This window comes from Rhea americana, unplaced genomic scaffold, assembly GCF_003343005.1.
Source record: "Rhea americana isolate MKP2758 unplaced genomic scaffold, rheAme1 scaffold_35, whole genome shotgun sequence".
Taxonomy (NCBI): Eukaryota; Metazoa; Chordata; class Aves; order Rheiformes; family Rheidae; genus Rhea; species Rhea americana.
Window position 1 is genome coordinate 1,877,605 of NW_028186479.1, and position 16,187 is coordinate 1,893,791.

The window sequence follows — 16,187 nt, forward strand, 5'->3', positions numbered from 1 at the left end:
TTTTTTTTTTTTTTTTTTTTATACATGTTTTTTTTTTTTTTTTTTTTTTTTTTTTTTTTTTTTTTTTTTTTTTCTTCTTCCTTTTTTTTTTTTTTTTTTTTTTTTGGTGTTCTAACAATCTTAGACTATTTTGTAGTTGTCTGATTCACTAAGCTATTGGCATTTCTAGTTACTTGAAAGTAGTAACATGATGCAAGGAAAACTTCAGAGATTAAGGGAAACAATAGTTACTTTACAAATGAGTAATGMAGAGCATTCGGAGATTTAAGGTACTGCAAATAGAAGACATAATGCTGTGTCCTGGTTTGTCATCAAGAGTGTCTTCAATTACCTTTTCATATTATGAAACCCTGCTTTATGGCAAACATATTCCTGATGGGGTAAGCTTTCAAACACATTTCATTTGTAAATAATCCCCACAGAAATGACTGTGTGTGTGTTTTTGCTAACGGTACATATTAAGTTTAAACAAAAAAATTTAAGTTTCTATAGTGACTTCTCCCAGGTAAGGAAACATTTCAGGTGCTGTGAGAAGCAGATAATCAGATTTTACTTGGAAAGTGGGTAGACATATTTTTACAAGATCTGTGTTAGACACAGGTAGTAGGCACAGGGARTAGTTGTAGACTTGTAAAATGTACTTGTGTGATTTACTTACTATTGTTGCTTTACCTTCACTGCGAGGAGTTGACAACTGTGTAAATACATGTGTTGGAGGAGATCATCCTTGTTGAAAAGGATCTGATCAGAGACTGAGTAACAAAATTGGAAGTATTATGGTGGTCTAACACTAACATAGTTTGCGTAGGGTCGTGAAGTTATTGGAGTAGATTTCATACGTACCAGAACAGTGTTCCCACAGGATCCAGGTGCACTTGCTGCCTGCATGATGTAGACCTGCTGTGGGCAGCAGTTGTTCACCTGGACATCTGAAGCAGAGGCTCTTGAAGCAGTAGAGTGATAGACTGCCACCACAAATGGTGATATGCCATAGCAGAGCAGGCAGATCTGCATTTGCTGTAGCACCACCATTTCTGTAGAAGATTACTTATGAACTGTATAGCTACAAGTATTGAGTGTGTTAAGGCATGAAAGTGCCAGAAGTATGGATGAGCTTGTGATTTGCAGTAGGGTCTATGTAAGTAATTGCAACTCTTGTGCATGCACACAGGACATTTCAAAGGCTGAATTTTGAACAAAGTGGACACAGAGACAGCACATATTTCAAAGAAAGAAATCATCATCTATATGTGCATTTCTCCTTGCTTCCTACAGCTTTACTTCCCATAATTGGGAACAATCCCAGTTTGAGAAATAAAATGGCCAATAGTGAAAATAACGTGGTCTCTTCTTTATCGGGATGGTCTGCATATGCCAAATTTAAATGTGCACACAGATGCACAGAAATTGAGATAGATCCAAATCCATCTCATGCCTTTAGCTTAGCATAAACTTCTCTACTTCCCAAGAGAACATGAAATTCCTCACAGAATATGAGGCACTACCTTAAAAATTATTTTGAGTGATTATATTTATAGGCTGTTTATGAGGCTCATTACTATGTACATGAGCACATAAATGAAATTAGCCTCACAAGAGGCATTTATCCAAGGACACACAGGATGTCTGCAGCAGAGCCAGAAACCAGAAAAGATCTTCCAAGTTTAGTCTAATATCTTAACCACAGTGCTATTTTTGCTTTGTTGAGCCCCATTGTACTCCATTACAAAGTGAAGAATTCTGCTCTATCTTTCCAAACAAGATCATGTGTGAATTGTACGTTCTTCCCTAAAATATTAAAACACCTCACCAAGAACATGTGCATGTTTCCTTAGTCAAAATCATTACTTTTGCATGCCTGCAGCAAATAGAAAAAGAAAATAAAAGGCATACGTAGATATTAGAGATCTCCTTAAAAAGAATAGCTCATGCTTCTGCTATAGCGAAATTACCCGATAGAGAGAAATCCGTTACACAATTTAGTATGGAGAAGATAATCTACTGTAGATGTTAATCCTTTGGAGTCTATTTTAACTATTTTGTAAAATTATTGCTTCATTCTCTGATAATTTTACAATTCTGTATCACTAATTTTATATGTAGAAAGGGATTGATTAAACAGCTTATTGTTAAGGTTTTCCATCTTTTCCCATTATAGATCTTTATTTTCAGTTGCTGTATGAGTAGATTAAGTTTCCTGAGCAAGAAGACTAATATTAGCATGCAGGGCCAAAACATGAAACAGTATCTGCCCTCCTGAGTTCCCAGTCCTCTTCTGTCAATACATCTGTGAACCTCAGGGGTGAGGAGTGTTGCTCCCCGTGTGGGAGCAGAGAAAGCTCCTGTTGCTACCAATTGCTCTGTTCATTCTGTGCCTGTTTGGGAGGGAGCTGGAGGTTTTAATGTTGTAGAGGAGCTATGGCTGGACCTGAAGCTCCAAGTCTGCATGCAAGTTGGGAACAGGTAGTGTCAGGTTCCTGTGCCAGGACTGCATCAAGGTGACAGCTGGGCTGTTTAGGCATAGAAGGATGCTGGCATGAATATTGCTGCAGCTCCCAAGGTCACAGGTAGTGTTCAGCCCCGTCCCCACACTGCCATGGAGGAGTGGGCACTGCTCCTGCTGAGGTGTTCAAGGAGCTCCTTTCTTGCATCCGCCTCTCTCCTCCTCCCCCATCGTCTCTTCAAAGTCACTGCTATGTGTCTTATTCCTCTTGATTATAAGATAAACACTTGGCTGCCAGGTCCTGGAGGTTGATTAATACTAGCCAGATAGCACCTGTTTTTGTTGTTGTTGTTTTCTCCACTCTCCCTTTGTAAAAATCTAAGAAATCAAACAGCCAAAGCTTCACATATATAGGCAATATTGGTGAAGCTGCACAATTAAGAAGCCTAGGTAACAGAGAATTGGTGTTGTGCTGTAGATGCCAGTATTCAGAAAAAGACTTAAGGCCATTCTCAAAATGTGCACCAAAACCAGTGCTAACTTTCTACTTTTTTTTTTTTTTTTTTTTTTTTTAATGAGAGTCAGTGAGTCAGTTGCCTACTTCTTAACTAGAGGTGAATGTATTTCTTAGGTGTTAAGAAGATGAATTTACATATGTTGTGCAGCATGCTACCACTGTAGTGAAAAATGCCTACTCCAAAGCCTATGCAAACATTAAGTCTGTCTTCAGAACAGAGTCTGGATGTTGTATGGTTAATATGGTGCAGTATTAAAAAGTGATGAGGAAATACTTTGTCTTTAGTGAGGAATGCCCAACCAACTCTAGAGAACAAGGCAGGGGGCCCAAAAGTTAGAATAGAGCATGCAATTCTGCAGATTTTAGTTTAATGATTTGGCTCAAGAGGATTGTTAAGGTGGAATAAGCAGTCTTAATTGCAATGTTTCATAGATTTTAGCTGTTTAGCTTGCAACTTGTCTTTTAATATATGTTCTGTTGTGTTGCATGAAGTGCATAAGGTGGAAATTTAGAAGCTCCATCAGGTAACAGAGATTCTAGTATCTCTGTTATATTCCAGAAGTCCTGGGCTTGATAGGACACCTAGCCAAAAGGCATGGGTGTTCCTGCTGATTGGCATGCAACAACCACCAGATTCAGGGAGGAGGCTGGGGCTGGAGCCCATGCAGTGCAGGTGGACAGGAGCCGTATGTGGAGCTGAGCCATAGGTGTGTATTGTGGCTCTGAGAGGAGAAGGAGCGGGTGGCAGAGTGGGCAACTTGCTTGGTCCACTGCTGGAAGCAGTTTTTAATAGCTGGGGCAGGAAAGGACCGTGATGTTTAAGAGAGAGTTCTGCTGAGACGGGTCAAACTGCTTCCAGACAGTCCTGGGGGACTGAAGTGTGCAATGACATACTGTCATCTACCGGCCTACTTAGATCATGGGTTATGTGTGTGTGCGTGTCTGTATATATATAAAGCCGTCCATCATTTCAGCTCAGAGACGGTCCTATTCAAAGCAGCATGTTAGGATTTAGACTCTGTTTTCATTGATCTTTATAGGAGTTATACAACTAAGTACCCATAGAGCACCTGTATTTTTTTTCCCTTGCTGGTTAGTGTAGTTACAGGTCTAGATCTTGAATTAGGTGCCAATATGTTTCTTCTTTCATGCAAGGAGGCAATTAAATTATTTGCATAAAATTTCAGATGTAAATACTGTGAGGTTTATATATCTCTTTGTAATCTTGAAGAACAAGTAAATGACTGTTTATGACAGTGAGAGTGTGGGATCTCTGTCCTCTTTCTCTTACAGCTGGGAATTTAATAGAAAAGCCCAGTTCAGAGGGGCATGCAGAGAGGGTCTTTCATTTGCCCTATCGTTCTTCACCACTGTTTCCTCCTACTTGATCTCTCACTTTACACCTAAGGCATGTTTCTCTTGCTGTTTGAAGAGTGCTGAGTGCAGATTGGCTCTTATCTGATATTATTTAGTGTTAACTCCCTTTTTCCGCTCAGACTGCAATGACTGCTTCAGGGTCATGCAGGTGGAAATGAGAATGTGTTGCACAGGTAGTTGAGTCGCTGAGCTGATCCCCAAAAGTGTCTGCTCTTTACTGCAAATAGAGTGTTCTTTTACTGCAAATAGAAATCTCAGCTGCTAGGAGAGCCACCTGCATATAAGCATGCAGGTAGCGTAGTGAAGGTTGCTGCACAGTACACATTAGGATTCCAGTCTGAATGATGCAGATGTTTAGGGACTTGCAGCAGCTTTAAGGTGACCCAGAACTGTGAGAGTGACAAGAAGTTGGGACAGTCCTACAGGACATTTGTAAATATGATGCTTCAGGAACAACAGCTAAGAACTTGCTAAGAGTTGACATTTCCAGCTAAAATATGTAACGCCTGAAGAAATGCAAATACAACCCTTATTAATATTGGCTTTTCCTAGCAGTAAACTTGAAATATTATGGTAGTCTGTAAGCATGTAATGCCTTTTTCCAATTAGCAAAAATGTGTCTAGTATCTTGTCTAAGCAGGGGTCCAGCAGTGAAGGACAACATGTACCACTGAAGTAATGGGCACACTGTCAGATGAAAAGAAATCGAGAAAATGGTTGATGCCATGCTCTTGGCCACAGCCCTAACTGAACCAATAAATATTTAATTGTGTCCTGAAGGCTCATTAACTTGGGTTCTGTTGTTCAACCAAGAGGAGAAACAAATGGCAGAATCAAGGAGTTCTGACAAAATTGCAAAATTGGCAATGAGCGCAGTGGGCTTTAAATCTGACAGATTAACCCCAAGAGCCTGTTGCCCGGTCCCAGCTGTTGAGATGGGAATTATGAACGTGAAGAGAGAAAACAACCAAATGCATCCCTCTATCTCCTGGCTGGTGCTCAGTGAGGTAATTGCTAACCTCTTCTCATGCTTGGTACTAAAAGTTGGCTGAAAGAGGATGAAGGAAACATGAAGACTGCAGCTGATGTCTGGAGATTGGTATATATCATTACACAGGCAAAAACAATGTTAAAAAAGCATTAAGGTTGCAAAGTCAAGTGTTCAAAAAGTATAAAATTACAGAGTAATGGTTGTCTATGCAGTTGTAATGGACTTCACGGTGAACACTCATTTATATTTTTATTATTTGTTATAATTATCTCATTTCTCATTAATCTTAAATGTAGGATCACATGGAATTTTGCCCCTTGTTGTTTTAATTTAATTTGTATGAAGAAGGTTTTAGCTTTTTTAAAAAGGAACCAGAAAATGCCATCCCATGGCATATTGACAAATGGATTGTCAGCAAGGTTGAAATCTTTCTATTTATCACAGAGACAGAGAGAGTCTGGCAGCATTAGATTTTAGTCATCTGTGTGGACTGGTGCTAGAAGGGAATGGAGCACTTTGCAGCTGGTGTAGATGATTTTTGGTGACAACAGAGGAGTGGTCAGTGTCAGCAGTTCTGGGTTCACTGCCAGGATGTTTTCTCAAAAACACACACATCTCCGCTTCTTCCATCCTAACCCATTTCAGCTCCTCTTTTGCCCTATGTCCCCAGACAAATTCTGCTCTTCCTACCTAACTAGTTACCATTGCTGTTGCTCTTTCATTCTTAATTTTATTCCTCTGGATTTCCATTCTTATTCTCACCTCCCATTTTGCACAGGTATTTCCAGCTCTCCATTGGATCTCTCTCTTCTCTGGTCTATAACAACCACTTACGCTGGGCTCCTTTTCAGAAGCACAAGTCAGTGTGTCTGTATATATTAGACACAGGCCTCTCTTCAGTCTCCCTTCGGGCTCTCTCCTTCACAGCTCTTCATTGCAGTGGGTAGTATCCCAACACCACAGTAATATCATAATTGCAAAAATATTACAGTACGCCACAGTACCACCGCAGTTAGGTGCTAGTATCTCCGGTCATATCTGTGATCTCGTGCTGTGCTTCTCAGGTCAGGCCAGCCCTGCTTTCTTTAGCCTCTCTTTGTTTACCCTGCAGCTAAGAGGGAGGTAGGAATTTCTTGATGTGGTCTGTCTGGAGGCTTTTCCTTCCTTCATTTCAGTTTGGGAAAAACTCAGGAGGAGAGTACAGTGTCGCATGTAGAGGTCTATAGGATCGGCGAAGGAAGTGGGTGCAGAAACTCCAAGTAGGTATTTGCTGAGCGTGCAAGGACTCTGGTCTTTCAAAAATTTTTCATGCAGCCAAATATGGAAAGCTTTCATAAGGCAAAAGGCACATCCCTAACCGAAAGACTCACCCATTTGGCCAAATTTCAGGTCTCTCTTCCGAAGCTTGTAGTAAGATATCTTGCCTTCCCTTGGGCTCTTTCCAGCCACTATGCGAGGAGAGGAAGCTGGATGAGCTTGGACATTTTTTGTCTCTATTTGGCACCACTTTGTTCTGACACTGAGAAAAATCTTGCATCTTTCTTGAGAAACAAGAAGAGGACCAGCAGTCTGACTGAAATTTCTCAAGACTTCTCAACATGAATTCAAAGTTAGGGTGTGATCTATGGGATGGAAACATTCAGCTGCGATGGTAGAGGTTTGAGAAACTAATAGTTAACTGGAATGGAGATAAAATGGGAAATGTTGAACAACCATAGCAATAGAATGCTACTGGCCCTTCTGATAAAACATTCAAATAAGATGACTAGCAGAAGAAATTGCTAAAATACAAATCAGAAATGAAATGAAAGAAGGGCTTTTTCTCCTGCAACTTTTTCGCGCTGTGCAGAAATATCTGCTTTTATTTTGTGGGAAGGTGCTATATGGCCAATACCACAAATTACCAGTGAGCAGAACTGGTGTATTTCAGCTGGAAAACTGTATCAAAAGATTAATATTTCACTTCTACTCACTCTTAGTGTTTTCTCATTGTCATTCTCTACCCCACTGTTTGTGAGGTGAAAATCTTCAGCAAAGACTATTTTTTTAGCTGCCTTGAGATCCTGAAAAGACAAGTGTGTTGACTGCAGGGCTCTCCAACTTGCAGGGGTTAGGAGGAGGGAAGATCGTTACCTATATCTTTACATCTAGCAGAAGCTTCTTTAAATCCATTTATTGAAAGCAAGTCATGAAGAGGCAAGATTGATTGGATCTTTGTCTTATCACACCCAATTCTTCTTCTATTTAATGAATGTAGTATCCTCACCTTCTACTAGGTTTTGAACGCCCTAGCTCTGTTCCCACCTCTGCTGAGGCACCTTAGCTGACAAGAAAATTCAATGTTTATGGCATGCAGGCTTTCTTCTCCCACAGAGCAGGAACATATTCCAAGTTGTAAAGAATACTCAGTAGTATCTTTTTTCCCCCATGGTGGGGAACCAAAGACCCTCTGGTCCTACAACTCAAACAACTGTGATTCCAGGTAGAAAGATACCAGTGGAACTGAAGGTGTCTGTGACTGAGGAATGGTGTCAACAAAAGAAAGAGGGAGAAAAGGGAAGGAAAGAAAAAGAAAGCAAGACAGCAGTTAGGTGGGGACAACAATGAAGAGGAGACAAAATGGATGAAGGATTACAGATGAAAAATGATCTGGGAATAGGATGTTCGGAGAGGTGAATAGGGTAGAACAATAGGGAAGAACGTTTGCTGAATGTGAATAGAAATCATTATAAAATTTCCACCATATTCTAATAAAAATATAGTAGTCTTGAGTCTCTAGGCTTTATTAAAAACTCTGGCTGGAATGTATACAAAAAGGCAGGCAAATTATTCTCAAAACAGATAGCTTTTTCATGAAGGAGAATGAGGATGCTGAGATTTGATGAAATTTTTTGAAGGCAAAGGATATTTAATGAACAAGGCTGAAGAAAAGATGCATCAGGGGAGAGAGGAAAAGAAATTAATAGTGGAGAAAAAAGGGGAAGATTTGAGTTATAATTAGCATTTGTCTGTTTGTAGAACATAATCTATTCAGAAGATGTTTCTGGTACAAGAAAGTGGCAATATGTTTTTGTTACATGTCAGGTATCACTCTTACTTTTRTTCTGGAAAGTTGACAAGTATAGGATTGGGAGGTTAAACATTTATACAGGTTGCTCTGTTTAGAATGGGCTTGGTACTGTTTATGGACAATGAGTTATACTGCAGCTGACAAAATACAGATTTCCTAAACCAAATATATTCAGTTCAATACATTTTCTTTGGTTATGATGGACAGTAATCTGGCGTGACATAAAGTTTGATTTTTCACGGCAGGTTGCATTGGTTCTGTGGTAAATGGAAGCTGTCTATTACAAAAAATGCCATTATTCCTAGAGAAGAGTGAACAGATTTGAAAAATGGAGAATTGGTTCAAGTCTCCAGCTTATCTGTGAGTAGAACTTTTCACCCACCTCACAGTGCAGTACTTCTCCATTTGCTATACATCTTCTCAGCATCTGGGTAACGTAATTTGAGAGCTAGATATTCCCCTTATGTTTGAAAATGTTACACACAATCTTCTGGTTCCATACGTAATGGACATTTATAATTCTTCTTGTAATGTCATGGGAAAGCTTTACACATTGATAACAATGCACTAGAGGTTCTGGTGAGTACTTTTATATGCTTTTTGCTTCACTTCCTGCTCGTGTTCAGGTGAGAAGGAGAGGAATAGCGTTTTGGTGTGTCCAAAGATTAGTTTCATGCACTTCAGTTAAAAACAAGGAACAAACACATTTCACTACAGAACTGATTTAAGAACGGGCATTTCTTCAGCCTAATTCCTAAACAAAGTTTTCCTACTGTATGTATAGAAAAACAGAATTTTTGCTTAAAATATCTTTGAAAAAATAATTGAAAAAACAGACTTTTTTAGACTTTTKGGGGGAACAAAAGGGGAAACTTTGCTGCTGGGTCAAGCTAAGATTCATATGAAAATCAAAAATTGAACTGAATTGCAAAAAAGGTCTTATTTGGGGATTTCAGCAAGAACAAAAATTACAGTGACACTAAGGAAAGAATTTTCAGACATTTTTGAATGAAGTTTTGGGCTAAATTGCAAGGGTATTGCTGTAATTATACTGCATTTTATAAGGGGGTCTATTAGCAGATGAAAAGGAAATTATTAGCAAAGGCTCTTTCAGGCCTTATTTACAGCCAGCGTTAGATGAAGAATTATTTAGTGGGCAAATAAGCCTGTCAGAGAAGAAGAAATGTATCTTGGCATGCTGGGGAGGATAAGTATGGAGAAAGCTGAATGTATTATATTTGATAGTAATGGAATTTAGCCTGAGATGACCCTCTATTCTTGCCTATTGTTAACTTTTTTTCCCATGCAAAAAATGCCAGAGTCTGTGGGAGTTATCTTAGAGTAGCTGTCTGAACGGTATAGGAACAAGCTGTTTACATACATTATTACAGATTTCTGACGCTATGTTTTTTCATAGGACCAAAATTGAGTTTCCCTTGTGGTAATGTAAAAACACAGCGATTGTTTTTGCCACAAAGCCCTTCCAATCTAAGCGGATGAGACAGAGTGAGAAAGGCAGGAGGACAGAGATGTGGTTTGTCCAAGGTCACAGGGTAGGTCAGGCACCGGCAGCGCCAGCAGGAAAACACAACCCTGGTCCCTGGTCTTTCGAGGCTTACGCAAACAGGGCGATTCCCCAGCGTAATCGCTCCAGCCTAAGAATGCCCACACGAGGGGTTATGCTGGTGTTACCATGGCCGTAGAGGATGCTGGTATCATTATGCCAGCAAATTTTCCCATGCAGATGAGCCCCCGTGCCAGGGCCTTGGCTACGATTAGTCCCCTGCACAAAGATGTTCTCCTGAGCAGCAGCACGGCTGGAAATTTAGCAAGAGGAAGGAAAGAAAAAATAAAACAACACAGCGCTCGCTTCAATTAGAGGAAAAGATAATTCCTTTCAAGTCGAGAGGCTCGGCTCCTGCTGGCCTTTGTTCTTAAGCGTCCCCTTTCTGTAATTTYGTAGAGCAACTTGAATAATGCCGGTCTGTTCTGTGATTACCCTCAGTTGGAGCACAAAATTAATATCTCACTAAGTAATTCAGTACATGATGGGTGAACATTTAGTTAAACATGCCCTAAAAAGCGAGGATTTTCCGTGTTCATTGGAACTCTCTCAGTGACAATTAATTGCCTGTGTTCTTATGTGTTTATGAGCCTCAGTAAACAGGCGGCATATTTACGTCTCCCCATTACCTTCAGAAATAAACTTCCTTAAGAAAAAAAACCCTCATGTTTCCTGATTACAATCTGATTTTTAAGCAAACGGAGAAGTGGAGAAGGTGACCAGTAAGCAGGACTTTCGGGGCAGAAAGGTGGAACCGGAGAATTTTCTCCCTCTGAAATTGTACTGCAAATGACACTAGTAGTACTGAGTTAATGTGCTACAATAGCAAAATGGCCTTGGTTAGTTCTGTTACTGTTCGGGGTTTTGTTTGCCCTTTTTGTCCTAAAAAGTAGAGACATGAACAGATGCAGTATTTACTGACTTGTGTTTTTGAGCTGCTATAGGAAATAAAACTTTTGGAAAACATCTCTTCTAACCTTATGCAAAATCTTAGTGTGTTCTGAAAGCCCTAAATATTAATGTATGATCCTACTTAAGGACACAGCAGTGATACACTGCTGTACAATATGGCTCTTCAGCTTCCTTACATTGCACTTCTCTGCTGTTAGACCGCTTTCCTTCCTTGTGAATCTCCTCCAGAACTGAAAGGAGCTATGAGGCGATTTGTCCTGTTACCCTGCTACTTGCATTTGCTTTGGCCTTTAGGATGTGAAGGATCCATCATTCTTCTGTGACAACTTGGACATCACAGCTAATAGGTTGTGTTACTTAATTCTCTCTCACATCACAGAATGAATTAACATTTGGAAAGCATTCCGAGATGCTTCAGGAAGGATTGGAGACTGAAGATTAAGGCGATACTGTTTACTCTCCCTATGTCCATTAGCATCTACAGAAAGAGGATCTTAAAACATAACTTTGGGCTGTCTACACAATTGGCTGCTAGTTTCATTTGTTTATGCAAATAAGAGATTACCTTAGATCCCATTTAGCACTGGGACTTTGTGCAAAAGTAGACCAGTGGAAACATGTGAGCCATGTTAATTTAAGACAGAAGATAATAAGGTAAAAAATAATGAAACTAATGATAATTTGTTATTGTCAACCCTAAACAAACAACAGAAAAGTCACATTTAAGATAATCAAGAAATTAGTCTCAAATTATATAGGTTTGACTTCTTTGTAAAAAGAACCATTTTGATCTGTATCCTAATATGCAGGGTCTGATCCCCGAAGCGTCCACGTTGCCACARTGCAGTTGGGGGTACTGCTCTGTCTGTGACGGCTGCGCAAGGCTAGGTGCGTTGGTGCCCGCGCCTCGTGCTGGGCCATGGCTCTGAGCTGGCTGTCAAACCCTTGCTCTTGTCCCAGTCTCTCACCTCAATCCCTTCTGGAGATTTCCTGTGTCTGGCTGCAGCTCTGCTGAATCCTAGACCCCATGCTGCTACTGAAGAAGAGCTGAGAGCCAACCTGAGCAACTTCTCACCAAGGCAGGAGGAGGGGGTGTGTGTGCTGGGGGGAGGGGAAAGGGTGGGAAGGGAACCACCCTAAGTGGTGTTGGCCTCTTGTGGCTCCTTCCTTCATTTCCTCCACCTTACCACAAAAATTGTACCTGACGTTCCTTCTGCCCCATCGACAAAATTTGTGGGCACCTGCAGGAAGGAGAGAGAAGATGCGCGAGCTGTGCCTAACCTTGCAGAAGGCCGTGTCAACTTTTTCTCCCTGAGCTGGAGGGCAAGGAGGTGTGAGCCGTCAGGTGAGAGGGGTTCCCAGGCCATCTCCAGGTCTGACATTTGAGTARTCCTGTAAACAAATTCCTCCTCCCACAGCCCCAGCAATTGCTCTTTTGGGAAAAGATCATATCTACCCAGATGGGCTCATCTACATGCATCTTGGAGTTCCTTTTCTTGGAGCTAAAGGTAGGGCTGAGACCCAGCATTCTATGCAGGAGGGGAGAAGATCTAAGAACGGAGATGTCCGCTCTCAGATCATGTAGATCCCAGACACTTAATTCTGTCACTGGTATTAAGGTAAAGTTTTGTTTCTCTGTCTCTCTCTCTCTCTTTTTTTTTTTCCTCCATCCCCCCTCCAAGCTTGTTGTCTATCGCAAGCCTTGTTGATAGGTTGCATCTGGATATATCACTTGTTAGAAATTCAGTTAGCTATCCTTAAGCAAATTAGCTTGATAAATGAACTATTAAATAGCAAAATTCTGTGTTCATCAATATAGTTTTAAGGTCTCTGGACTGAATGAGCTGACAGATCTAGAAATAAAATCAGTATTCTTCTTGTAACCCATTGTAAACAAGCTGTCAAGCATCACTATGGTCTCCTTTGAAAATAGCTTTAATGAGTAAATAGAGAGAATAAAAGCAGAGAGACAGTGTCAAAAATGTAATCACAAGATAATTGTTGGGTTTTTTTCTTTAACCTTTTATATTGTTTTAGGTGAAGGCAGCTGTATTTCTCTGTTAAACAAGAGAATTTTCCCTAGTCCAAACTTAGACAATTTTGATGCAATTTTGTCAAAAGTTAAATATTCTAGAATATATATTAGTGCTTTTCAGGAGAAGGAAGCTAGAATATCTTTGAATTACTCCCTGATTCAGATATATATGAATCAAGAAGGCTTTCATGGTGCAGCTGAAAGGCTATAGTGTTGATATATAGGGCTTCCTATTAAAAAGTGTATAGAACTGTATTTAAGCAAATGTGAATGCCTGAGTTATGTTCTTCCACTAGTTACCTTCTTTTTTCTTTTCATCTATTTTTTTTGTGAATGAAGAAATCTGTATTTTATGCAATGTACAAATACAGCCAAGCATATGTAATTTCTGCACCTCAGTCTGCTAGGAGAAGCTTTTTCTTTTCTTTTTGTTTTTTTTTTCCTGTCAGTTAACTCCAGGTTTCTTATCCATGGCTTTTGTTGTTTCTGAGTTAATATCCTTCAGTGTCTTCCTTAGAATGYATTTGGCTGTCTGCTTTACAGTTGATTTGCTTCCATTTATTTTATTTCACTTCTGAATGTCCTGTTGAAGATATTTTTATTGCTGTGTGTGTCTTGTGAATCACCCTGCGTGCTGGGTGACACTGGTTGCAGYAATTTCTTCTCAGGTGCCTGGGCATTCGGCTTGCTTGCTTGATTCCCAGGAGCGGTCCTGGGTTTGAGTTGATAATGAGCATCCAATAGGAAGAAGGAGAGTTGTGAAGTTAGCTCGCTCTGGCTCACCGGGATTGAACAGCTTGTCTTTTCTTTTGAGGAACATTTATACTTAACACTTGGTAGGCAAACTGCTATTTCAGTTTGCAAGTAGATTCAGTTATTCAAATGCACAGGCCAGAAAATGAAGGAGATTCTATTTAAATAGTGCGCTCCCAAGTCACAGATGATCTTTTTGATGTCTGTATTTTGCAAATGGAAATTTTTCATTTTCCAGTGCTAGCATTTGTTCAGAGGCTGTGCGCTATCTAAATCTGCTTTTGCGGCTGCTCATTTGCATTTTGCTATGCTATATTGCCTCCCTTCTTCTCCCCACCCCGGTCCCCCACTCTTTTGTATTGAATTCCTAATTTTACTCCCTCCACTTGTGTCTTACATCTCTGAAGGCTCAATCATGCATGATGCTGAGCTATCTCTGCTGTTTGTTCTAAGTGCTCAGCACCTTTCCAGGATTGCAGGTGAAAAGGGAAATCTAAACCATCTGCACATTTCAGACTTATGCGGGCAGAGAGCAGATGCATGGTGGAGCTGAAGCCAGCCCCCTCCCAACTCTCCCTGCTCAGGTACCAGTCTGCCTTTTCCAGCTTGTGGAAACTTTTGCAACTACTTGCCAGTGAATGCAATGCTGGGGGAAAACTTTTATGACAGTGGTGTGAAATAGCCAAAATAGTATTTTCTAGTCTTAAAATAATGGCTCTAGCAAACCTCGTGTGTTCAGATAGATCTTTTGTCAGAACACTATTTTTCCTCCTTATTTAGTGTTTCTTTTTATTTCACCCTGTACTTAGGTTCTTTCTTCCTCCCAGTCTGGTTACATCCACTTCTACAAGCAAACTGCTTAGGAAGAAAAACTCTGTTAATATCCTGGGGGAAGAGTGAGAAGGTGGGGAGAGAAGCCCAACAACTTAATTCTGGCAGTTGAAAGAACAGTCTGAAAGTTGTCAGGCTCAAAGTATAATGTACCGTCAAGAAATCACTATTCACTTTGCAGATATGAACCCTGGAACAGTCTATTTTACCCACGGGAAAAAAAAAAAGAAAAAAAAGAAAAAGCCTAAGCAAGAGTATTGCTGGAGTATCATATACTACCATGAGAGGCAGCGTAGTTTGAATTTGGGAAGCAATATAAACTGAGCCTAGGGCTGGGAGCCAGGAATTTCTGACTCCTCCTCCTGTTCCTTCCTTCCTTACTCACTTCTGTTCTGGGCTTCCAAGGGACCAAGGCACCGTAACTGGCTTTGACTTTGGTAGAAATTGAAAATACTCAGTAGYGCTCAGCATTAGGCCTTTCCTCTGATTCTGTTTCCACAGGCTTGGAAGCTGCGTTGGTATTAATGCTTCACAGCGCTCCTCGAGGGGGCCAGACCACGCCAGTAACGCTTGCACTGTGGTTTGGGAACAAAGCACCAGTTTTCCAACCGTCTGCCTCCAAAACCAGGGGCCGGATGCTTTTGTAAGCACCRTTCCTGCTGTACGGCGCAGGCTGGCTCTGAAGGGCCAGTGATTCCTGATGCCTGGTCACGAAACCACAGGGTACCTGCAGGCCGTATTTTGTACGCGTGTATTGCTTCCCGCACTGCCCGCTTCCTTCAGCGGCTTTCTCTTGCTCACGAACTGGCAGGTTAGGGGGCAGTTATAGGAATCCGTAATGAAAAAAAAAGAAAAACTCTACTCACAAGAACAGYGAACTGCCAGAGTAAAGCGTGTTATTTCCATGTTCCTGTCATGTGCAAGCACGTGCCCACAAACCAAAACACAGCTGGCAAGTCTAATTTTAGCTCCACCAGCCTTGAGAAGTGTCCCTTTAAAGAAATTCTTTTTATAATTCTTTTTTTTTCTAAAGCAATTTGGTTGATAATACAGCAGCTGACAATCCTGCCACAATACTACTGATGATTTAAATAAAAACAAAAAGAAACTGCTGGCCCACATTTTCCCCCCAAATTTATAAATAGCCACAGCCACTGTAGAAAGGCCCAGGAATTTGATGACGTGCTAAAGGAATAAGCAATTAAAAGAAAAAGGGAAAAAAAAATGCTGGGATGTGTGTACAAGAGGAAACATCTTGTTACCCCGTGCTTTTGTACCGCTGGTGTGTAGCGCGGTTGCAAGACTTTCGGGTGGATATTTGGAGAGGCAGTGCCGAGGCGGGTCCGCGCAGGTGGGTGTCGGGGCCGCGCCGGGGGCAAGCGGAGCCCCGGCCCCAACTTCGGTGCCGCTGGAGTATTTCTGTGCTCAGCTGAAAGCAGCCAGGCTGGGCGAGTTTCCTCTTTACCCTCTTCCTCCATTTTGTTCCAACTTTAAATAAACCAAGTCTTATATAAGCGGTCTAACAAAGTACGCGTTTAATATGTCTGGCCCCGGGTCGCGCCTCTGCCTTTCTGCGAAGTGCCGTGTTGTGGCACCAACTAGTTGTTTTTTGGAGGGGGGTGGAGCGGGGCGACGAGGGGGAGGCGCCCCTCATCTGCTACACGGCGCCGTAACCTCCCCCTGCCCGTTTTCTT

General features: G+C 41.1%; 1 protein-coding gene across 7 annotated transcripts in view; it reads left to right on the forward strand.

Annotated features, from left to right (window-relative positions):
* RBMS3 (RNA binding motif single stranded interacting protein 3) overlaps nucleotides 1-16,187 on the forward strand; it is a 697,064-nt gene that overhangs the window by 242,116 nt on the left and 438,761 nt on the right. The window lies entirely within an intron of this gene.